The 5102-nt window shown below is 46.8% G+C and overlaps 1 non-coding gene across 1 annotated transcript; it reads right to left on the reverse strand.

The window, feature by feature from the left end:
- Positions 1-4486: 4486 nt before the first annotated feature.
- On the reverse strand, positions 4487-4558 carry trnae-cuc (transfer RNA glutamic acid (anticodon CUC)). Its single transcript has one exon. It is a non-coding gene; the product is annotated as a tRNA-Glu (tRNA).
- Positions 4559-5102: the final 544 nt, after the last annotated feature.

Raw genomic sequence — 5102 nt, forward strand, 5'->3', positions numbered from 1 at the left:
TATCAGTAATAAGGTTCTCTCGGGCTTTTGTTGGCCGATTTACTGGTAAAGCTGGGAATTGAGGGGAAACTGGTCCATGGTTTGTAACACAAGCAGTGCGCGGGGTCAGACCGGCCCGGCTAGCTCAGTCGGTAGAGCCTGAGACTCTTAATCTCAGGGGCGGTTTGTGTTTCAAATTATTGGGCTGGTTTCACCCGGTGATCCCCAGCTCTAAATCCCCCGGCACCTCTCGGTCAATGACTCTTTCAAAAAATGTGATTCAACAACATTATCAGGAAATCTGAAGTGTTTATAAACACCGGAAGTGGACACACCAGGGAAGACCTCACAGTCTTGGACATAGTGAAATACACTGAAGTGTATATAAAAAGTTACAGAACACAACACGTGTGTAAAATTCCCCGTTGTTTTGTCGGCCCTGATGGGTTGTGAAGGGAGAGACGGGCCGAAGTCCCACTGAGCCGCACTGACCCCGAGCCAAGGTGAAATTAAAGTCAGTTCAATCTTTAGCAGCGAGCGGCTGAAGAGAGACAAGATTCCGGAATCAAGGAGAGATTTTCTTATTTTGTTGAACCGCATTTATATGAAACACTCATTGACCGAGCTGGGAATCGCCTTTAAAATCAGCCCAAAAATTTTAAGCGCAAACTCCCCGCCGTGGGGATGAAGTATCCGACACTCCACCGACTGGGCTAGCCGGACTGGTCTGTCGCAAGGACCCTGCCTGTGCTCCAGTTTCCTCTCAATTCCCCGGTTTATCAGTAAATCCGCCAGCAAAAGCCCGATGGAACCTTATTACTGATTCATTGTCCAATTACTTGAATAGAAAGCGAGCGGAGGAGAAGGATTGAGAGTTTTTAGTGTGGGACAGAAGTGATGTTGTTTGACGGAGAAGCGACACAATCTCAATCAGTGCAGAGAGAGGTGAGTCAGCGGGACACCTTCTCCCTTAACACATCCTTCTGACTCGCGGCTGACAAACTGAGCAGAGCTTTCGGGACTGTAGCAATTATCCCGCTCGACTTACACCCGAAATGCCCCCGGTTCCGCTCCAGGGCGGGATGAATGATTTTGGAACTTGCTCCAGGTGAACCTCCAGGGGCGAGTTTCTTCCCCTGTGTAAAAGCGGCGACAATTGTCGGTCCCTGTTAAACTGAACAACGGCTGCACCAGATTCCCGGTGTGATAAACACTGAACATTTTTAACCAACTCCTCAAATACCGTCTGTAAAATGAGAACTGGTGAAAATTCATCACAAGCAAAAGACAAAACACTTATGAAAGTTTTGCCTGTCACTCGGTGACCATGTTAGGATTTCCTTCAGTCTGAAACAGAAAGTTGATTCGTCAATTAGAAGAATTGTTCACCTTTTTAAAGAGTTTATTGAGCTTTGTCAAATTCAGATAATAAAGTGTATTAATGCAAAAGTTAATCCCGGACCTGCGTTTGCAGATCGCAGTTCTCTTCTGTGATGTTCTTGGCCCAACCAATGGCAGAGTTTCCGTAGTGTAGTGGTTATCACATTCGCATAACACGGGAAAATTCCCCGGTTTGTAACCGGAAGGAAACATTTTGAAAACGTTCCCCATTAAAATTGAATTAATATATAAAAAAGGAACAACTGATCTTGTGGTTAAATTTCAATAAAATGAAAAATCTCGCAGAACCCGTATATTTTCTCTGTACAATGCTGCACAGACTCACACTCAGCACAGATGCCGACAGTGTCCCGCCCTCACTCCCGTTTCCTGCCCTGACGGTGCAGAAAGCCCCTCTCAAAGCTGCACATTCGGCTGGTTTCAGTGGATCCATGGGAGCTCGTTAAAGGATCCTGCAGCGTTGCCTTGGATAATAACAATAGATCGTCACCATATTTCACCCACCGCAGCAACCCCGTCCATTTCAGTCTAAGTCCACTTTTTAAATATATCACGCCAGGCAAACTGTGTCTACAAAATGACATTTCAGGTGAGAACACAAAAGACATGTTCGCGCAACCACAGCACCAAGTGCGGGTAGGCATCTACCTGAAAGGCAGTGAGGTGAACTATTAGCACAAGCTCCAGATGTATATGTTTCCATGTCTAAAATGCACGCACCGAACAATGCAGCTCCTGGGAAAACTGCAAATCCACGCAGGGCTGCCCTGCATCATTTGAAACAACAGTCAGACACAAGATACTGCCAGTTTCCAATGTCTTCTCCTTGTGCTCCTATCACTTCTTTCCCTCCAGCTTCCTCTGCTCCTCCAGCCTGCAGGTGAATTCGATGCTTGATGGAAACGCAGCGGTTTCAGGACACAAACCCTTCCCTTTCCCTCCGAGAGGATGACACACTGTAGGTTGCTCCGTAACCGCAATAGCTCAGTGGGGAGGAGCGACTTGAAGATTTATAAAAGTACAAAAGCAAAATACTGCGGATGCTGGAAATTGGAAATAAAAACAGAAATACTGGAAATACTCAGCAGGTCAGGCAGCATCTGTAGAGAGAGAAACAGAGTTAACGTCAGACGAACGGTCATCGACCTGAAACGTTAACTCTGTTTTTCTCTCCACAGATTTAATAATGGTCCCGGATTCAATCCCGGGATTCGACAGTTTTCAATTCATTCGAGTTACTTTCCGCTGCCATTCTCGAACTGAACGATTTAATCAGGAGTTATTTTCTGGCACTGAAGGATTAGCGATTGAATAGACAGACTTATTTATGGGAATGGGAATTATTTATAACGTTTTAGATTGATCGATTTCCTCCTGTGTTTTTCTCTGGATGTTGTCTCTCTCGGTGCTGGGCGAACAATTCATTGATTCATTTGTCCTGAACTGAAGCCTTTTGCCCATCTCGCGGGGTCAGAGCCGCTCTGTCTGTCTCTTACCTGCTTGTGACCATTATCGGGAACATGCCGCCTGTTCCACTTTCAACAGCAAACCCAGAAAGACAAATAAACAGAAAGATGTGTCTCTCAGCCCCGGTGGCAAAGGTGCAATGGATGTTAATCCAATTAAATCCCCCGGGAGATTCTGTGTGCATTGGCGTCCTTATAACGTTTGTATTTTAAATGTGCGGGAAAAGCGTAAAATTATAAAAATGTTCCGATGGCCCGTACGGGGATCGAACGCGCTAACTTGGCGTTATTAGCACCACGCTCTCACCAACTGAGCTAACCGGCCACAATGCTCTGCTGGGGCAGGCTCGAACCCAGGCTGGGAGATTGTCTTTCAAGCTCACACTGGGTGACCGAGTTACGGCACAAACATTGAACACACCACATCGCTTAAACATTGTTAACTGTTCCTTTATACAACTGGGCAGTGTGTTAATCGAAAGTAACAGAAAGACAGCTCTATGGTCGAACAAACCTCATCTAAAATTTATTATCGCACCACAGCCCCTCCCTCAAACACTGTCCCAGTATAAAAGCAGACGGCGGGACCCCGACTGGATTCGAACCTGCAGCGGACGGTTGGAGCCGGACCCAGCATGTCCGATGTGGTTTCACTCCGATTCGTTTGGGAAACGCGGCAGCAGGAGCGTAAAATCTCTCCTGATTCGCTCCTCTCGCAGTGAAGGAGACAGAAAGTAACTAAAATCTGCCGAAACCCGGGATCGAACCAGGGACCTTTAGTCTAACGCTCTCCCAACTGAGCTATTTCGGCTTCACATCAAATCCCTATTCTGTCGTTCTTTTGGAGGATTTTCTAACCCCGGGTTGAATTGCCCCTCTCGCTCATTCCTCACTTCGGGCAATGTGACCCGACCAGATCTCGGAGCTCAGGTTGTGTTAAAGTAAAGCTGGAGTGTTGATAAAGATACAAAGCTGACACAGCACGGTGGACCTCACCGTGTTGGACACAGCGTGAAATGCAATGTTCAAATAAAGTTACAGAGCACAACACATGTGTAAAATTCCCTGTTCTTTTCTCCACATTGATGGGTTGTGAAGGGAGAGACGGGCCGAAGTCTCACTGAGCCGCACTGATCACGAGCCAAATCAAGTTCAATCTTCAGCTGCAGGTATGGTGCTGAGCCCGACACAGAAGTGAAAATGCCTGTGGTTCTTAGTTCCTCACACAGTGGGCTACTGAGCAATACAGGAAGGGCTAATGACCATCTTAATGCTCAAGTTATCACGGGCCACGGACTCTCTGATTCCAGTCTTGCACACGTTGCTAAGTTTCAAATATTGCATTTTTCACACTGGCAATGAATTGATTGATAGCCGTGCCTGTGATAAGGTAAGTTTGTTAGGGAGATGCAGTGGGCAAGAAGATACACGGAAGACTGATAAAAACCGTGACTGCCCTGACACTGTGAGCTGCAGTTAAATGTTGGCAACATTTAAAGTCAGCCAGTGTAAAAGTTGACAGAAATCAATTCCTGCTGACTTTGAAACCGGTGTATTTGGTATCGCTGCATGAAGAGTGATATTCAGCAGTGGTGTGGAAAGTTGTGTGGTGGCAATTCAAACAGACCGAAAACGCACTATTCCCTGACCGGGAATCGAACCCGGGCCACGGCGGTGAGAGCGCCGAATCCTAACCACTAGACCACCAGGGAAGCTGCAGCCAACCTCCTGCCAGCAACACAGTTTTTCCTGCCTGCTCCTTTGCAATTCAGATCATTTCGCGCCAGGCAAACTGTTCGGACAAAATTATATTTTTTACTTATGAACACAACAGACGTGTTCGCGAAAGCACGGCACCAAGTGCAGCTAGGCATCCACTTGAAATCGATTTCCTCCTGTGTTTTTCTCTGGATGTTGTCTCTCTCGGGGCCGGCGAACATTTCATTGATGCATTTGTCCTGAACTGAAGCCTTTTGCCCATCTCGCGGGGTCAGAGCCGCTCTGCCTGTCTATTACCTGCCTGTGACCCTTATCGGGAACATGCCGTCTGTTCAACTTTCAACAGCAAACCCAGAAAGACAAATGAACAGAAAGATGTGTCTCTCAGCCCCCGTGGCAAAGGTGCAATGGATGTTAATCCAAATAAATCCCCCGTGAGATTCTGTGTACATTGGCTTCCTTATAAAGTTTGTATTTTATATTTTCGCAAAAACCGTAAAATTAGGCTGATGGCCCATCCGCTGATCGAACCCGCGC

This window comes from Somniosus microcephalus, unplaced genomic scaffold, assembly GCF_052327205.1.
Source record: "Somniosus microcephalus isolate GS21.2 unplaced genomic scaffold, FLI_Smic_1.0 unresolved_chr4, whole genome shotgun sequence".
In the NCBI taxonomy this organism is placed as follows: domain Eukaryota; kingdom Metazoa; phylum Chordata; class Chondrichthyes; order Squaliformes; family Somniosidae; genus Somniosus; species Somniosus microcephalus.